General features: G+C 39.1%; 1 pseudogene; it reads right to left on the minus strand.

Annotated features, from left to right (window-relative positions):
• Positions 1–5122: 5122 nt before the first annotated feature.
• Positions 5123–19895, minus strand: part of LOC109467574 — a 47682-nt pseudogene continuing 32909 nt past the window's right edge.

Genomic DNA, 19895 nt, shown 5'->3' on the forward strand with positions numbered 1-19895 from the left:
AGTCTAGGTCTCGGTATCCTGTTGGTCGTTACGGCTGTCTTCACCTGCATGATGTAAAATCGTGTGCCGCTAGCATGTACATTTTCTGCTGCTCTCAATTTTATTCACTCGTTTTTACCCATATGAATTGGGCATTACATTTGTTAGGGTGCGCTTTTAGCTGGAATAGATCTGAGAAAAATCCATTGCCATTGCCTTATTCAGTGTTAGTCTGCGTTGTACCCCCGACGACCAGTGTCGGTCATGGGACTAGGTAGGTAGGTAGGTATGCATTGTGGAAGAAGCTTTATTCATTGAAAACGTACAAAATTAGTGTGCACTGTAGAATGTTTTTCATTTGTTTTTATTTTTAGTGTTCCAGTTTGTAGATATTTTACTTTATGTTTGGCTTGCTTCTGTGTGCTTGTAGCTGTATCAGTCACCAACAAACAAATTTCAGAATCACAAAATTTTAATTATGTTACAATCCTGCACACAAATACACAGCCACCATTAAAAGCTACTCGATTAAGTTGCAATATCAAAAACCACTTCCATACAAGGCCTAGAGTATAAAGAATGACCACAACAGCTTCCAATAAGCAGCTGAGTAACAAAAGGAGTAGCCGCAAGGTCCTACAAACTAAGCCTACCATAGACTTAGAAATCTGCACAAAGATAAACGTGTTAGCGCTAACGGAATCACAGAATCAGTCGATGGAGGTCTTTGTTAACGTTGCTATAACAATATTTTAACATTATCTAGTTTATATTCAGTGTTTTTTCATTGTTTTATTGATTTATTTGTATCAACAACAGCATGACTGGCAGCTTCGACGTACAAGCCTGAATTTCGATGCCTTTTTACAATAACATAATAAATTATTTATAGTAGGGTCATTAATATAAGTTACATCTGTCTGAATCGACAGATTAAACACTGATTCAATGAATTTAAACATTTACAATAATACCTTGTTTAACTCATGATTATTGACATAAACGTACCGTCACCATTGATTAGTTCCTGGGTTACAAGGAAGTAACGGTCCGTTAAACTTGTGGTACTATTACATTTTTGTACTGTTTAGAAGAGACACTATGTAAGGGATTCGACCTTTTTGTTAGATCATCATTGAAAGGCAATGATTGTGAGGACCTTAATTGAAACTCAGCTCTATGCAAATAATCATCATTTCCCGAACGGTTTATTAAGATTGAAAGTCGTGTTGATAAAACTTTGTGCTTAACAGAAATGACAACTCTTAAATAAACTCTCCAACCCCGTTCTCACAATCAGTGAGACGGAAATTATCCTGCGTCTAACACACCGCGGCCTGGCCCCCAGCGCCCGCTACCCTTAGCTAACTGGCATGTCAATCGTCAATGTACTGAGTAGCGGGGACCCCCGCTCTCCAGGTGACTCCGGAATGCCGGACACAATAACACAATTACGTCGGGAGTACTGCTCCAGATCGTTAAACTTACCCTGTAGGGTGGCGTAAGCGCTCTGAAGATCAGCAGCTTGTGTGGTGAGGTCCTGTAGTTGTTTCTGCTGCAGGTTTAGTTGGTCGTTGAGTTTTGAGAGCTCGGCCTGCACTGCAACAGTCACGGCGTCTTTCACAGCTGAGGTGATGATAGGTATAATGGCGGACAGGACCTCTCCTTGTTGGAAGGCTGTAGTAATAGCTGACTCGATAGTAGCCCTGATGCGGTTGTCAATTATACCTGGGATAACCTCATCCATTTCCTTAGCCGTAAGACCCATCGTTTCAGCTTCAGCTAGTCCAACAGACGGAGCGTTTCTCAAAGAAAATGTAGCACTGATACGGACGCTAGTTAGGCACGTCCGTAGGTATCGGCCATCTTGGAATTGAATGTCAATAGCCCATTGCCGCTAATCCTTAAGTGTTGTAAATAAAAACTGATCAGCCTTAAAAATAAATGGCAGAGTGTTACAGACAAACCAATACCCCGTCCACTGGAATCCCAAGAGCGTTCTTGATGATGGGTGTATAGACACGTGGTCATAGCCAGACTTATCATCACATTTTGTTTGAAACGTGTTCGGCTCTACATACCTCGTCACATCTACCAACTTATCTAAGGTGAACGGGTAGTCCTTTACGAAAAAAAAAAGAAAATAGGTCTATATAGATCTAGGCATCCTATTATAACCTTAAATGCCAAAAAGCAGTTACTCAGGCAACTGGATATGATTTTTTCCAGTTGCTTGAGTAACTGCTTTTTGGCATATCGTATTACCTGGATGTCTAACCTTCATCGACATAACCTTAAATGCTATGATAGGAGCCATGAAGAAAACATAAAAGGCTGGATTAATATTTAAACAGTAACGGGTACATTCTGGGCAGGGGTACATTCTGCGCTGCTACACCCGTATGGATATCATTTCAGCAACAAGGTCATGGATAGTGGGTAAACCTTGAATGCGTTTGTATACCGTAACACGAATTCTCACTGTAAACTGTTTAAATGAAAGCGTTCTTATAACATAAAATAGTATTCACACAACCAAAAGGACTGAAGTACATGTATTGTTTTTGGTGTATGGGAAGTAAAGGGGTTGAAGTCTGCCATCTCTGATTGTGATGTTCCTTTTTCTGCAGGGTATGTCAAGAGAAACACCGACGTCAGCACAGACCCACGTGTAAAACCTATGTCTGTAACAAGTTTGCCGTCGTGTGGCGTCGGGTGGTGTAGTGGTTAGAGCATTCGACTATGAACCGGGAGACCCGGGTTCGATTCCGAGTCGTACCCGGTACATGTCTGAATATGCGCCTGACGTTGTGCCCTTGGGAAAGGCACTTTACACGAATTTCCTCACTCCACCCAGGTGTGAATGGGTACCTAACTTCGGTTGGGGAAAGTCGTATTGAGGTCACCTGGCGCCGAATGGCTGCCGTATAGACCCTTGCGACAGTTCCACAAAAATTTCTGGAACAAATATGTGTATCATGTGTATTACTTGTTTGTTGTGATTTGTCTTGATTATTGTGTAATACCCTGCATCAATTCAGCCGTTAAAGGCTGCGACTGCACGGGTACTGTTTGGACAATCAAAACCATTTATAACTGTAGTCAACCACTCTCGTCCTGTCCCCCTCCCCCATTTTCGTGTGTAATACCTCATGGAAGGCAGGCCTACTATATTGTTATAGTTACTAGTGACCATCGCTATATCCAAACAGAATTAACTATTCAACTATCAAAGCTATCCCAAAGTTAACAAAATCCAGCATGTGAATGGATTTGTCACATATATATACACAATTATATATATTTATACAATTATCTATAGCATTCTGAAATATGCCAATGCATCACTTAAGGTAGAGAAACATTATTTTAGTTTTGGTATGAAACTGTATTTTCTGCAAATCCCTGTACATGTACGACGCATTGTAGATTATAGTGCAAAAACAGTAATATTTCTAAGTAATGACAGAATGTCTTTAATTCTATCCTATGATTACGATGCCTTTCAAGTTGTATCTTTTGCAATTAAGTATAATGTAAAGGTATCAGACAAACAATTCGGCAGGGTAATTAAGTGAAAGATTTGTTTAAACAGACAGTAATGGATGAATGTGATGTAACAGTTTATCATCTATGTACACATGTATTTTATACTCAAGTCAATAAAGAACAGAGACGCAAACAAAGGTAAAAAACAATCCAGCATTTATTGTCCATCACCCATGTAACAACATCGAAACAAGTATATTATAATGATAATGATTCAAACATATCTGTCTATTTTTATTAATAAAAAAGTGAAAAATCCACCCAAATGTTTGATGCGTGTGTATTATTCTATAGGGCAGATATTGTGGTCACAGCAACCGCAGTTTTTGCCATTTGCTTTAGGATTTAAAAACAGCTCATGCACTTTTTGGCAACACCACAGGAGCGGATTCTTTCAAACATGTCATTCCACAGTGGTAAAAGTTTTACACACAGCTGCAACAGCTTTTACTATTATCAGTATGTCTAAGAGAAAGTGAATTGGCTGAAAGGCTGGCAATTTTTTTAGAAAGCATTAAAAACAATCCTACAATCTAAATTGTACTTAGTGGGCAGAATTTTAGGAAAGAAATTTCACTACATTCACCCATGCAAGATGTTAACATGTATGTAATTGATTGGTTTTCTGTTTACCTGTTATTGGACAATCCAACGGTAGAGGTACCAATCTTTTGCTAGCCAGAAGTAAATTGTCTTTTAGAAGAAAACACAGAAAAAATAAAACATAATAATTAGAATAAAAGTGTATGGCAAAATCCTAAGATGCCATTGAAGGTAACTGCACAGATCTAACTGGAAAGCTAGGCCACAGCAAGTCATTTTTGGATGACCAGCGTGCGCATTAACTTTCGCCTCATTTGGGAAATAAAAAACAAGTAATTTTGTTGCCTTCTGACAGTCTTCAACATGCCGAAAATGGGCAAAGATGTCTGTTGTCATGCCGGAAAGTGAATGGCAGATAAATATTAGGAGAGGAGACGAGACAAGGCTCTGGCTCTGATTTATTCTTTTGTCTTGTACTTTGATGCAGTGAAGTATTTCATTCCTTTTAAATGTAATGGTGGCTGTGTATATGTGATGTTCCCACTGAATCAAAACCATTTGTATAATGACCTGTTTTTTTTCAGTGACAATTGGATGTTGTAGTAGTTGGCAGTAAACTTACCACAAAATAGGTATTGTTTCATGTTTAACAAAGTTTATGATGTCAAATTTTGAAAATTTGGAGTCTCCAGAGGATGTCATCCATAAAATTTACTTGCTGTGGCCTTATAAACGTTCCACACATAAACATTTCCATACCATAAGTTTGAGCACTCTGTTATTAGCGGCACACATGCGACAAAATGTAGGGAAGCAGCGTATGGAAATGGACAAAACAAAAACAGAGGTTCTGCCTCTGTATTTTACTTGGAGCTTATTTTACTTTGCAGTTTGTGGCAGGTGTATTAAAACTTCTTTTATCTGCAATGTGAAGATATACCAAATGCTCCAAAGTTTCAATTAAAATGTCCACACAGAAAATGAAAATTTTTTGTCAAATGTTACTAAACATGATTTTTTGGAGCTTTTATGTTTCGTGCTATGCGCTATTACCAGTACATTATGTCTTAGTCATTTACTGTCTTGATGAGTGAAGTAGTACAATTTTCTTTTCCTTTGACACTTAAAACCAGAATTAGCATTTATTTGCAACTAGTGGTGTGAGCTTGTGTTATGATGGGGAGCATGTTTGGGCTCAACCATTGCTGTTTTGGGGGAAGACAAGCATCTGGAGTTGGGTCCCTACTTGGGATTTTTGCCATCTTGCGTAGGTGCGTTGAACTTCAAGAAAATGATGTCACCATCCTCCACGACGTTATCTCTCCCCTGTTGCCTGTAGTTGCCTGCGGACTGTAGATTAAAAAAAAGAGAGATTACAAAAATGTCAATGTCATTGGAATGAACATGTACCTACAACCACATATCTTTGATTGCACTTAATAATTAGTGGTAGTTGTAGTTCTGTTAATCTGAATGCTGAGCTAGTTCCAGTCTTGACCAAATTTTTCATGACTCATGGCATGAGTCATGGCATGTACAGAGTGACTGGAATCTCCAGTATATGAATGCTGTGCTAGTTTCAGTCCTGACCAAAGATTTTTTTTTATGACTAGGGCTGTGTGTAGAGACTCCAAATCTAATGCGACCGGGCCAAAAAAACAAGGCGGGTCGAAAAAAAAGGTTCCTACATTTTAAAATTTTGACTCAATCATTTTACAAATGGTTTTGATTCAGTGGGAACGTCACATATACACAGCCAGCATTACATATCACTGCATTAAAGTAAGAAACAAAACATTAAATCAGAGCCTTTTCTTGTCACTTGTTTCTTGTCTTTTTATAGTTAGGCCATGTTGATTTGATTATATGGATGACATCCGCGTGCGCATGAATTTTCGGCCGTTTCCAAAAAAAAGTTTCCAACCACACTGTAAATTGTACAAAACAGTTGCAAAATGAGCAAATGTCGTAGAATGCCAAAATCAAACAAAAAACTAAAATGCAAAGAAATGAATTTAAAGAGTAGATTATTCGCCATACCATACTCTGTGTCAATTGTTCGACCTTCATAACAACATAGATTTCATGAAAGCTACTTTTTTTTTTTGCAAAACTTTTTTTTATTCGCGCGATCGCATCAGTTTTGGGGTTTCCAGAGGATGTCATCCATATAATCAAATAAACATGGGCTTATCTGCCATCCTCGTTCCGGCATGGAAACAGACATCTTTGCCCATTTTCGGCATGGTGACCACTGTCAGAAGGCAACAAAATTTCTGATTTTTTATTTAAAATAAGCAGGCAAAAATTAATGCATGCGCTGATGTCATCCATGAAAATTACTTGCTGTGGCCAAAGTTTAATATCTGACCTTGACTGCTGCTTCTGAACCCTCCTCTTTGAAGTCATCAAACTTCATGACCTCCGCCATGATGAACCCCTTCTCCATGTCACTATGGATAAGATGGCCGGCCGCCTGGGGGGCCTTGGTGCCCTTTTGCACGACCCAGGCCTTGATCTCATCAGGCCCAAACGTGTAGAAATACTCCAGGTTGAAGTCCTTGTGGATATCCACAATGATCTTGTCGAGGACACTAAAGAAATGAAAAAGAAATTTTTAATAAACAGTAAAAGGGAACTAAATTGGGGCTGATTACACCTTGTTTTATGGAAAAATTACTCTACAATCATATTACAATAATACGTCGATGAAGTTTTTTTTTTTTAATTCATTCACATAGAAAAAGGTACAGGACATGGTGGTGCCGCACTCAAGTGAAAAGCACTTATGTTGACGGCACCACTGAAATAAATACATATAATAAAGAAAAACAAAAAAACAAACGCAACTTTTAGGACAGACAAAAAACAGTATTTACAGGAAATTCAAAAGCGCAAGTCCGGATCCCCACCCAATGATAAATGATGGCAAAGAGGACGCAGTACATGGATAACAAAGGGGGAAATTGAAATCTTTTAAAAACGTTCTGATGTGGTGATAAGAGTTTAGATGAAGGTTAGACATCCAGGTAATACGATACGCCAAAAAGCAGTTACTCAAGATATGACTTTGGATATGATTTTTCCAAAATCATTTCCAGTTGCTTAAGTAACTGCTTTTTGGCGCATTACAATAATACTTTATTTGAAAGATTCCTACATATATGACTTGAACATCAGGGTGGTGCTTGCAAAAATAAAAATGAGTTCAGTCAAAAAACTATTTTCTAAAAGAATATATCATAAAAAAATAGAAAAGAGTATATTGATGATTACAGACCTCGTAGCGCCCACTTCCTTTGCGTATTTTTCTCGTTCTTCGTCCGTCTCCATTTCCAGCATTTTCCGCTCGAAAGTGGCGCTTAACGGGATTGCTCGCGCACCCTTGTCGTTCTCATCAATCCACTGCTCCATCTTCATAAGACTGGATTGAAAAAAAAAAACTGAAAGTTAATCATTCAGTTGTTTTTCGTTTTTAGTTAAAAAGATGTATTGTTGAATCCCTGTGCATTTTGCTGTGTCTTACTATGTTTACCAAATGAAACAATTTGCTCAGTTTTTTTTTTCTTTCTCTTCTTCTCCAAACAGTGACCTATGACCTGAAGCAGACTGTCTCACACCATGGTAACTGGTGTTGGGTCACATAATGTTGTAATTTTATAGTATGAGGGATTTTGACTCCTGTCACCATATATATATATATGTGAAAGTGGTTTAGTAAGAATTAACAGAGCAGACCATGTGCGAAGGTAAACATTATGCATTTGCTTTACAAATGTTAATTTTCTAGTTTATCCTGATAAAGTTCAGACATATCGTGCCAAATGCCAGCATTCGGTGACTACGAATACAGAGCTTTGCTCAGCCTCACCACTTGCTTTCCTTTAGGATGTAGTCCTTCTCTGACAGGTTTATCAGATAGATTATCGGCTTGGAGGTGATGAGGAGATGTTTTTTTCAGGATCTCGATCTGAAAATAGACAAATAACGCCATCAGACATGGCAAACTTCACCCCCTTACCCATAACACTTTGCAACCTTTAGAGTCCAACAAACAAACAAAACAAACAGGACTACACCGGGCCACAGCAAGTAAATTTTATGGATGACATCCTCCGCAGACTCCAAATCTAATGCAAGCGAGCTAAAAAAAAACAAGGCCGGCTGAAAAAACAAGATTCCTATACTTTTTCAAATTTTGACATAATCCTTATTAAACAAGAAAAAACCTACATTGTGCTAAGTTTACTGCAAACTATTACAACATCCATTTTTTTACCAAAACAACTTTGAAAACTAAACCCATTTGTACAATCATTGTACAAATGGGTTTGATTCTTTGGGAACATTATATAAAAGGCATGAATTTTTTTTCGAAAATCAGGCGAGAAATAATGCACGCAATGATGTCATCCATAAAACTTACTTGCTGTGGCCTTGGCACACACAAAAACACTAAATAAGACAAGAGTGTCGTTTACCTCCTGCGCACTCCATTCAAAAAAGCGGACAGGTTTCTTCTCCTCAGTTAAGAGGGTTTGAACTTTTAGTAAGCATTCCTAAGAAAATAGAGACAAAATAACAATTCACCATGTATGTTTATCATCATAACACTAACAGTTTAATTGAAGGAAAATGCCTCCAACTTTGAGGCATCACCAAAAAAAAAAACAATTCACATTTTACATAAAACTATTGTATTGCAAAAACAAAGTAAAGAACATTGAACACTGTAAAAAGCATCATTTTTCATGTGTCTTCATGACTGTATGTGCTAAGGTTTGAATTTCTGTTTGTTATTAGCAAGGAAGCTTCCTCTTTTTACAAAGAAAAGAACTGCACCTTACAGAAAGACAGTAGCAAACCAAACGAACAGAAAGTCCAGCACAACAATCAAGTCTTCTTTTTTATCTTCAGAAGAGAACAAACACAAATGTTGCAGTTTTACAGTACTCATGTATTCCGGTCTCTGTTGTTTATTTCCGCCACGGATACATGTCTTCTCCATCTTGGAGACTTGTGACTCCGCGTATTCGATATCCTTCATTCGCAACTCGTCATGGATGATTTCCATGGCCCGCTTTACACACACCATTTCTAAGTTGACTCGGAAAAATTTCTGTTCACACACGGGGCTGCTAAGCGACTAGGCACTCCCGTTGTGTCACCCTCCCCCCAAGTCGACTCGGTAATGTCTCGTACGGGATTCAAGTCGCCTTCTACATTTCTTACGTCATCATCTTCGAACGCCCTTTTTTACAGAGAGAACACAAGGCAGGTCAATACTCACATACTCGGGGATGAGGCTCTTGGTTTGTTTGCTTTTTTTCTCCATGTCGGAAACGCGCGCATTGACGTACTCCAGGTCTTTCATGCGAAGTTCCTCCCAGATGGTTTCCATGTCGCGGACAGGGTTAACGTCGCCGTCCACGTGAACAACGTCATCGTCTTCAAACGCCCCTTTTGTTTTGGGATGAAGACAGAACATTGAATTACAGTAACCATTGAGGGAGGAGGGTCCCTCTTATTGTGATATTATGCATTTTGAAGGTTTAGTAAATTTGATTTGATTTAATTAAATTGTAACAATACAATACACGTGGAAAAAAGGCAGCTGTTGCTGGTGCTGTGTCCCAGACATAGAACAAATACAGGACAGACAATACTCATTTTCAATGAAGTTAAGTGAGGAAAGTCGTGTAAAATGCCTTTCCAAAGAGCACAAGATCGGTGGCATGTCAGGACTCAAACCCACGACCTCTTGGTTCCGAGTTGAGCACTCTGACGTTACTCCACACGACTCCACAAATTTCTTCTTATTTCTTCTTGCTCAGACCGATTTCTGAGATCACATGTATAAGCAGTAGTTTTATTGTGGTTCTCTTCTCCACCATTTTGTACTCTACAAATGTTACAGAAACATCTCCACTCCTGAGGTGTTGCCAAAAAAATTCACTAATGAATATTTACAATATTTGGCGAAACCTCAGGGGCAAAGCCATTTGTTGACAGTAAGGACAAAGAATGACATGCCCAAATGCTGCTCTGCATAAAACTCCCAGCAGGCAGTTCTTACTTATCATATGGAAGATGGCGTCCGCTGCTTTGATGTGCGACAGGAAGGCGTTGCCTAACCCTTGACCTTCGTGTGCGCCCCTGACCAACCCCGCTATGTCCACAACAAATAGGAAGGCTGGCACTTTGCTGGAAGAAAACAAAAAGAGAAAGTAAGTCTGGGGCCTATTTCATATTATATAATCTGAAGGCATGTATTCCTCCATAACATTAGACATTTTTATGTTTACCTAAGGAAACGTATTGTTTTGCTCTGTTTCCTTTTCTTCTTCTTCAAACCAATAAGGTCAATGACCTGAACCATACGTCTGTCAGCATGGTAACTGGTGTTGGGTTACATCATGTTGTACTTTTATAGCGGGAGGGATTTAGACTCCTGTCTGACCATACATGTATATATGAATGTGTTTGAGTAAGAATTAACAGAGCAGACCGTATGCGAACTTCAAGGTAAACATTATGCATGTGCTTTTGCATATGTTACATTTCTAATTCTAGTTAATGTAATGGTTTTGCATAATGTACATGCAACGTTATTGAAACTGTATGTGTGCAAAAATGATTATAGGAAAATATAGAAACATCATTCTAGTACAGTACCTTGCTGGCTTGAGAAACTCGCACAACCATTGCCATCTGTCATCAGGTACAGCTACCCTACCTGGAAAATGACATTGTTTTGGGTTATTCCAGAAAAATCAAGCCCATTTGTGAACTTCCAGGTGAGACCATTACAGAACTCATAAACATCTTCATGATACCGTGCAGTGGTCGAAATACTTTTTTTCAGTGCTCTGCAATATTGCAGAAGAGTCAAAATTTCGTCCTGCAATTTGGAAATACTTTCTGCAAATACACAAGCCCCCATATTACAACCTTCTGAAACCAATAATGCCTATTTTTACATCATATATATATATAATGGTATAGCTTTGTAAATCTGTAGCATTACTGAAATTCTTCAAAATATCACTCTTAAATATGTTCGGACCGTAAAATTTTATCGGTCCGGTCCACAAAAACCGAAACGTCGGTGGACCGGTTTTTTTGACCGGAACAAAAATCCATATTTGTTGTTACTGAATAACTGATGATCACTACATACAAAGAAGCCTGCCAGGAAAATGAAAATCCAGCCTTCAAATAAAAGAAGTTTACCTTAGTCTCCGTCTCTCTCATTTTGCAACAATATTTTCCCGTATTTTGGTACCGATAGTCATCTAGAAATCATAAAGGACAAGTCTACGGGCCGTGCTTGGTTCGGATCGAGCCGAAAATCACTGATTTTACACCATATGGTCACAACTGTGATGCACGTAAATTTTCACTCGAAATGAGAAATTACCGCCCAACAAAACGGACCATTAGGTTCCCAGTGCTGTATTTCTCTTTTGTTCATGGGATCAACTTGTTTTCTTTGCTTGAATCGTGCAAAATACCAAGGAAAAACATCGAAATTTCGGCAAATTAACGCCGAGGCGAGTGTGGTTTTTCGGAGGAGCCATGTTTCCTTTGCCGTGTTGCCTGCTGGGAAATGCTCAGCGAAAACTGCCGAAAATTGCCGAGGCAGTTGTCGGGTCCTCCCGGGAGACGAAATCTAACATCGGAAAATGGCGAGTGCCCATATTTGGTTATCGTCGCCTTTCGTCGCCTTGTCGAAATCGTTCAACTTTGACCCCAAATTCCCTTATATGGGACCATTACAGTCTGCTGGAAAACGCCGGCAGGTTCGTGCGGCGCAGGTTTTCGATCTATTCACAGCGCCACTGCTTTGCTAATTGAAAACTATTGAATCTGAAGCCTATTTTTTCCTTCTGCAAAATTGCAGATTGTAAGATTTTTTCTTCTGCAATCTTGAAAATCTATCTGCAAATTGCAGACTGCAGACGGGTATTTCGAACACTGCCGTGATTCAAGAACATATGGACTTTTCACATACATGATTAACATAAGTTACAATTAAACAAGTTTACCATAGATGTGCTATAAAACATTACATTTTTTAAAATTACATATACTTAAAGTTTTTGAAATTAAACAATAATGAATTTTACCTTTTACTCACACAGTTACAGTTACAGTTACAAATGTTCTTATTTATTTAAGAGATGTAAAGTTAATATCAAATGCACTTACTCTCATTGGGATCTAGAAGTGTTTCCAACATGGAAAACAAAGAAATATGTGTGAGGCAAAAATGATTCTTTTCCCTGTAGGTCATTCAACATATTGTTGCGATATAACTTGACTGCTTTTATACATTTATTCTTCATGCATATCTTAAGAATGCAAAAATAATGTAACACAAGTATGGCATTTTGAGAAAGCATTGGAATATGCAATAAATACTTACACCATTGCAAAGGTATTGTATACTATACAATATTTCCAGTATGTGGTATAGTAGTGCACACCTTTTAAACCAGACCAAACACCCCATTTATGTGTGTTCCTTTCCACGAAATCCGCGAATTCCAATGGACTAAGAGTAGTTGGCGCTAAGTCACAGGCTTTTAAGGCATTCGCTTTTGTACATGACTGTACAGGAACTCGCCCGTGCCTGTTCTGTGAAATCCGGAAGGAGTGTATGAGTCTATTATGCATGGAAGGACCTCCCTCTCAGAGAGCTGGCGGTTCAAACAAGAAATCTAACCACGATGGCCATACTGTATGAGAGATTTATGAACAACGGCAGGGGCAAGCTTAATTAAGAACGCGAAGTATTTCAAGAACGTCATAGCGCCAGCCATGATACTTCAGTATTAATCAGTTGGACAAACAATTAAAGCTTTCCCATAATGCGAACAACAACACAATGTTAACATGTGATTTGATTATGCTTAACTCATATTCATTTATTATTATTATTATTATTTGATTTATTTATTTAGACATGATGCCCAGGTGCATGGAAGATAGCAAAACGACTACAGTCTGCTACACTCAGATTATAAATCATTACTATGGCATAACTTGGAACAGAGATGAAAAAACTTCATATTATGATGTTCTGATGAAAAGGTCATCACGATTTCGGCAGATAGGAATTTGTTGGAAGGCTACTGGTAGCTGCCAAGTATCGCGAAATTCACCTGAAAGATGTCCTGTGCTATGAGCTCTCAACCGTTCCGTATGCATTAGCTCTCGCAGATGGGTCTCTGCGCAAGAATGCAAAGAGTGTCTTCATGGGAGAGCTGGAGAAAGAATGCCCACCTGATAAATGCTACCATCAGATGACCTCCCAACAGCACGTATCGTTGATGGAATGGCCCATGTACAGATGATGAAGACAGCAAACTGTACCGCCTTTGGGAATCTTGCAAAAAAGTATCTTGAAGTGGTCTGCACTCCCTTGAAGAGAAAAACCTGTGGCGTTTGTCCGATATGACCAACCACTATCAATAAAAGAAAATGAGAGACAACGGAGGGGTTCAAGTGAAGCGCTGGAAATCCAAATCAACAATAGCAATTTCCCAGATCCAAAGCAGTGGGCAAAGTTCATCATTTAACAAGACAAACAAGATGGATTTCTCTGGCCCCAGCTCTCATCTCTGTCCCGGACAAGAGCTGAAGTTACTCTATTACAATTCAGATGTTTCAGAATTTATTCTCTTTCGATTCAGATATTTCAGAAGTTATTCTCTTTCACTTTTTCAGTTTAGTATAGTTCAATTCAAACGTCTTATTCCTTACACTGGACTGATGTCTGGGGGGCGGTGCTGGACACCGTGTATGTTCCACACTTCAATCTAAGTTTTGAAAGTGTTCAACTTCAAATAAAATATTGTGGTATTTCACTCACAGTCAAAACTGTTACTACTTTCTACTTCTTTCTGGCCTGAATAGTCTCTCGATAATTTCCTGACTGTAAGGCTACTACCGAAAAGCTGATAAATAACCATGGGACCCGAATTCCGCAAATTTGAAACCCAGTTGACAAATTCTTCAGTTTGAATAGTGAAATAAATAGCCTGGAGTCCAGCCGTGTTAGCTCTAGACATTTAGTCTGCTCCCCAAGATCCACTAACCTGGCAACAACAAAAGCTAACAAGGCTGGACTCGAGGCTAGAAATAACTACATAAACTCACAAAGACTTGTTTTGCAGTGTACATCCTGCCCCGCAGGACCAGAGTGACACGGTCCATTATACCAGGACCCTTCATCGATGTAAGTTTGTATTTTTTTCCTGTTAAATTTGTCAAAATGTTTAACACAAATAGCTCTTGATTGTATTATTGTATTCTTTGGCATGTTTCGAGTTGGCATGATGCTACAGCTGTTAAAAAAAGGTACAAATGCAGTAAAAAGTGTGGTACTAATTTCTGTCGGCGACTTCTTACTTTTCGTCTGTATCGAACTGCGGTCCGAACCAGCTGCAGATCGTTTTCAAACGGCAGGAATCCGCATGGGGTATTCACGGCCATGTGTGGATAGATATAAATCTCACATTGTCTTTTTGGTGCGCAATGCAGCACATAATAAATTAGCTTTTAAAATTAGAATGTAATCTTTATTCATTTGAACCTGCAGAAAATGGATTTCTTGACAATAATTTGCCTCGCTTCATCTCAGAGAACTATCATTGTACTACATGCAGACCCGTATTTTCAAAGAGGCGGGAAGTCTTGTCGCACTTTCGGACAAAAAGTAGTGCTTACTCCTAATCGGCTAAATCTGACTAAAATTCTGACTAAAGGGTTTTCTCCAACATGTATTGAAAATTGTAAAAGAAATATGACGTATTAATCACGTCTTTACATTTTAAGTTTTCGAAGGAAAAATAGTCCAAGAGGCATTGCGGATGGATATCTTGGCAGGCGGTAGGTGAGGCAATGACACATGCAAAAAATGTGAAAATTGGCACAGTTCCACTTGTTGGTGCTTTTGGTGTTCACTGCGAACCCTTTATCGACTCTAATGCTTATGATTTCGAAGAGGTGGCGTAATTTGTGTAAATGGCAGTTCTATTGGGCATTAACCTGTTCGGTAGCCAGTTAGCTGTAACTGTATAAAGCTTAGATAATGTCACATAGACTAATGTCTGAATGTGCCCATAGCCAGGCCACATGCTCTCTTGTTGTTCCTAAAGGCAACATGATCTATCTCCATAGCCTGGGTTTTCTTCAAACTGACTCCGGCTTCTGTCGTTCATGCCTTTCATGGGTTTTGGGTTGTTTCATCCGAAAAGTAAGGTTTGTGTGCTATCGTGTTTATCAGTGAACTCATATACGATGTAATTGTTAGGTGAACTTTGGTTTTTGCCTTTAAATGTGAGTGATGGCATGGATGTAAAAGTACGGTGGCTTGGATTTTACTTTTAGCTTTTATGAAAATTGTTTTTGGTTCGCTACCATGTGACTGAACTGGAACGTAGCACAGTTACATACTAGTATATGCATGTTTTATGTCTCTGGGTATGCGTCTTTTCTTCAAAAGTGCATGCAGTGCTAATACTTTCAGTTAATACAGTCATTCTGCTGTGTATTTGTCCTCCATGCTTTTTATTTTCTCTGATTACACCTCTCGGTATTTCTGTCTCCCCTTTGTTAGGTGCACAATGGCTTGTTGCTGTTAAAGCCTCTTCTTCTTAGATTCACCTACTTTCTCCAGGAAAAAAAAAAAACTACGTCTTTGCTAAGTTCTGTATAAGCTTTGGACAGTCCATGGTTATATCCAAGTATATTCTGACAGTTTTATGTTTGCTAATAACAGGTAAATATAAATGTCTTTGGGAGTAATTTATTTAATATAAATTTCATTTACAGTCATGATACTATGTAAGTACCCATACAGTCTTATTAATGGCATTTTAATGTCAATAATCTACTCTAATTCACTTCATGTTCCTGATAGCAAAATTTCACAGTCTTCGAAACATGTTCTAGGAACTACAGCTATATATTCACGGTGGGAAAAGGTGCAGGAAAGAGAAAGTCCAGGAATTATTTGTTAACTGTAATGATAAGTTCATGGTACATAAGTGACAGTGAAAACAGTAAAGTACATGTCAGTGAATATAAATGTGCAGTGAAAAAATAAGAAATTACGGTATACATTTGTATGTACCCAAATAAGTTACTTACAGTGAGTGAATTACAGTATTAAATGAATTAACATTAAAAAAAAAACTGCCTCCCACTGCAGGGGTATTAGCCGAAGTACGGGAATCTTTCAACTAGCTACACTGCGTGCTGATTGGCTCAGCCTGTAAATGATGTCATCTCTTCTACAATATACAGTATCTGCCACTTAATTGGAGAGTGCAGGGAGGTCGCCCCAACTGTAACATGGTACTGTCTTGGGGGTGGGTGGTGGTGGTGGAGTGGAAAGGACTTTCGAAAGTCAAAGTTTTGAGTGAAAATCAGTGTGGATGTACATACAGTACACTGTTTACAGGATACCAGTAGCTTACAGGGGTCTAACCAGAAAATGGAGTATTCAGTTCCCTGCCGTTCCTCTGCTGTCCAGTAGTTTTCCTGCTCTCCCCGATTCTTTATTTCGTAAATGCGCTTTCTTACACGATGGTCCAACAGGAATGTTAACACACCTGCAGGCACAGTTCTGCTGACATAGTTTGGTCTGAGTTCAGGGGACAAGGAGGTCTTTATTCTTGCTGCCTTAATTTGGCACTCAGGGCAAGCATCGACCCAGTGTTTCACATCATTTGTGATGGTGCGCCAGTAGAACCGTTCTACCACGTATGCTTGAGTCCGCTTTACACCCAAATGGCTCCCATTGGTGCCAGAACAGTGGGCATTACCCAGGACTTGCTCAACCTCTTCTCTGGTGAACAATTGGTGTATTTCATTATCCGTTGCTTATTTGTCACAAACGAAGCAAAATGTACTTATATAAGTCACTGGAAGGTAGACGCCAGAAAGGTAGATGATTTTTACAGGGAAAACCTCTTGTTTATTATGCAACTACTGGTGGTATTGATGAAGTAATGCCAACAGAATACTGTCAAGAAGCAAAGAATCAAATTAATATTCTTTATACAACTCCAATATCTGTACAACATTTTAGCTGTCAGTCTCTGTTGTGTTCCGAGTATCTATGATACAATAATAAAGAATGAAACAATAACATTTTATGAGCAACTACGTAACAAAAAGTTGAATATGGTTTTTTTTACAAATTTTGAAAAGTAACAAGCCTTTGACTTAACTCTCCAGATATGGATGACATATGAAGAAGGATGAGCACTGCATACTTTTCTCTGTAAACATTCTGTCTACTGGACAACTTTTTTCAGAACTTTGAATTAATTTGATGATGCCATGATGGACTACTGCAGTCAAAACTAATATTAATCCCACACGCACTTGTAATTTCTGTGTGTCATTTACAGGATAAGAACTATGTCATGTTTACAAGGAAGTCAACCAGTTCTTATCCCGTACGTCAGTGGCATAACAAATACTCAAATACCTTTCTTTTTGGTTTGCAATTCTTGGGTGAAATTCTCCCCTTATTGCGCCGCTTGCAGGATTTTTTGTACCCTATTCTTTTGTCCAGATTTGTGTCTGTGGGAAGAGTGTACCCTTCAAAAATAGGAATATTCGAAGCATTGTCAAGCATCAGAGATAAGAATTTTTAACTTAATGCCTTTTATAATCTTTTTTTTAGTTACAGTGTCAGAGATGCACACACAGGCTTCTGATCAAAATGTTTGTCATATATTTACTAAGATAGAGGAAACTGACTATATATAGTACTTTGTACAGTCCCGCATGTCTTGTATTTAACAGGGATACATACGCAAGTCACTCTCTGTCCAACTCCAAGGCAGCCTATTCTCCTGGTGTCGGCTGTTCTCCATGAGCTGTAGAAGCCGTCGGTGGTAGATCTGCATCTTCACTGAGATGCAGGGTGTCGTTTCGGTTCTAAAGCCTACGTTGTTTGGAAGGAAATTTCAAAGCATCTTTGTAGTTCAGGAAGCTCACACCCTCTCTATCATATATGGCTGTTCCCATTACAGTTTGATCTGCACTATCAATTGCTGAAGCGCCTTCTCCCGGAAGATAGTCCTGATCCTGACCTTCGACTCCTGTACCTTGGCCCTCAGCACCCTGATTTTGCAACGATTCTCCGAATAGCTCTAGCACCCTGCCTCTTAAACTTTGCCTGTTCAAAGTTTGACAGAGTTAGGTAGTGAGGATAGTACATGTGTTCCGTTGATTTTACCCTCTCAAATTAAATGTTCATTCTGTCTTTCTTACTGCGGTTTGCCTTTTTTCCATAGCAGAATAGCATGAGTTTGATTTGTGGTAAGGTGAAAATTGCAAAACTATCTATCCCCTTGGCTGACAAGCTGGCCTTGGAGTATCATGTCTCATTTGTACTTCTGCATAGAACTGTCTGAGCAGATTTTCAACGTCTTTGTGTGGTGGTTCAGGATCTTCTAGCACTACCTTGTGAAACTTCAGCTGTGTTATCATTCTCTTTTCTCTTAGAGCCATTTACTGTCACATTCTCTTCTGCACTTTTCAATTAGCCACCATCTTTCCTCACTGCTTCACGTATCTTAGATTTCTCTTCACATACCCGCCTTTCACATACCTGTCTTTCTCTTCTTATCTTTTTCAGCATCTCAAGGCGGGAAACCCATATCAGCCCATTCTCCTGGTGTCGGCTGTTCTCCATGAGCTGTAGAAGCCGTCGGTGGTAGACCTGCATCTTCACTGAGATGCAGGCTGTCGTTTCGGTTCTAAAGCCTACGTTGTTCGGAAGGAAAAGCCTCTTTGTAGTTCAGGAAGCTCACACCCTCTCTATCACAGATGGCTTGTGTATCTCCATACGTACAATTATCTGTTGTACATGGAGGTGTCCCTGTCGGGCAGAATGCCAACTGCTGCAAGCTAGACGGATGTAAGATAGAAAAAGTAGAAAATTAGATAGAAAAGACAGTTGAACACTGGAACTCAAAAGATTACCTTGACAAGCAATATTATATTATTTCAAATATCAATGTGAACACCCTTCGTACATTATCAAGGGGAGGTTAAACAGTTGTGTTGTACCTGTGACTAGACTAAAATCAAATATCCGTCAAAATGTTCTGCAGTTTTATAGCTTAGACAGCGTCACCTTGCGTATTGGGTACTGTGCGTAAGCAGGCTAGGGCGCAGGAGGTGTCTGAACTCCTCTATGTCTACATGGGTGGCAGTGGCACTGTGGACGTTGTTTGTTCCTGCCAAAAGGAGAACAAGGGCTGGTTGATGCGGTAGTAGGTTGTCGCTCATTTCCAGGCGAACATGTCCCAGGGTTCCTCCAGGTGTGCTGTCAAAGCCGAACTGCATTCTGCCCTTTGGTGGACATCAATGATGTTCAGGCCGGAACGTTTAATTCAATGTTGCAACTAAATTCCTTTTCCTGAATTGCAACAAACTAACAAATCTTAGAGATAACATGTTTATAGGGTTACGAAATAAAAAAAATTACTTAAACTAATAAGTAATGAGATCAATGACTTTGAGAGACCGTAGAAACAAACGCTCAAGCCTCAGATCTGGGATGTTTACAGGGTTGAGTAACCTAGATCTACAAATAAATGGCATCAATGAAATTCTGACTGTAACATTTCTTCCAAAGTTTAAAAAAATGATACTAACTTCCAACAGACTAACAAGGCTTAGATCTAACATGTTTAAATGTGAAGAAACTTACAGCAAATCTACGATCGTAGATATACCAGTCGAAACAGCATTCGTGCATAAGTGGAGAGTTCCATACAACTTTATATATA

Source organism: Branchiostoma belcheri, unplaced genomic scaffold, assembly GCF_001625305.1.
Source record: "Branchiostoma belcheri isolate BF01 breed outbred unplaced genomic scaffold, Haploidv18h27 scaffold182, whole genome shotgun sequence".
Lineage (NCBI taxonomy): Eukaryota > Metazoa > Chordata > Leptocardii > Amphioxiformes > Branchiostomatidae > Branchiostoma > Branchiostoma belcheri.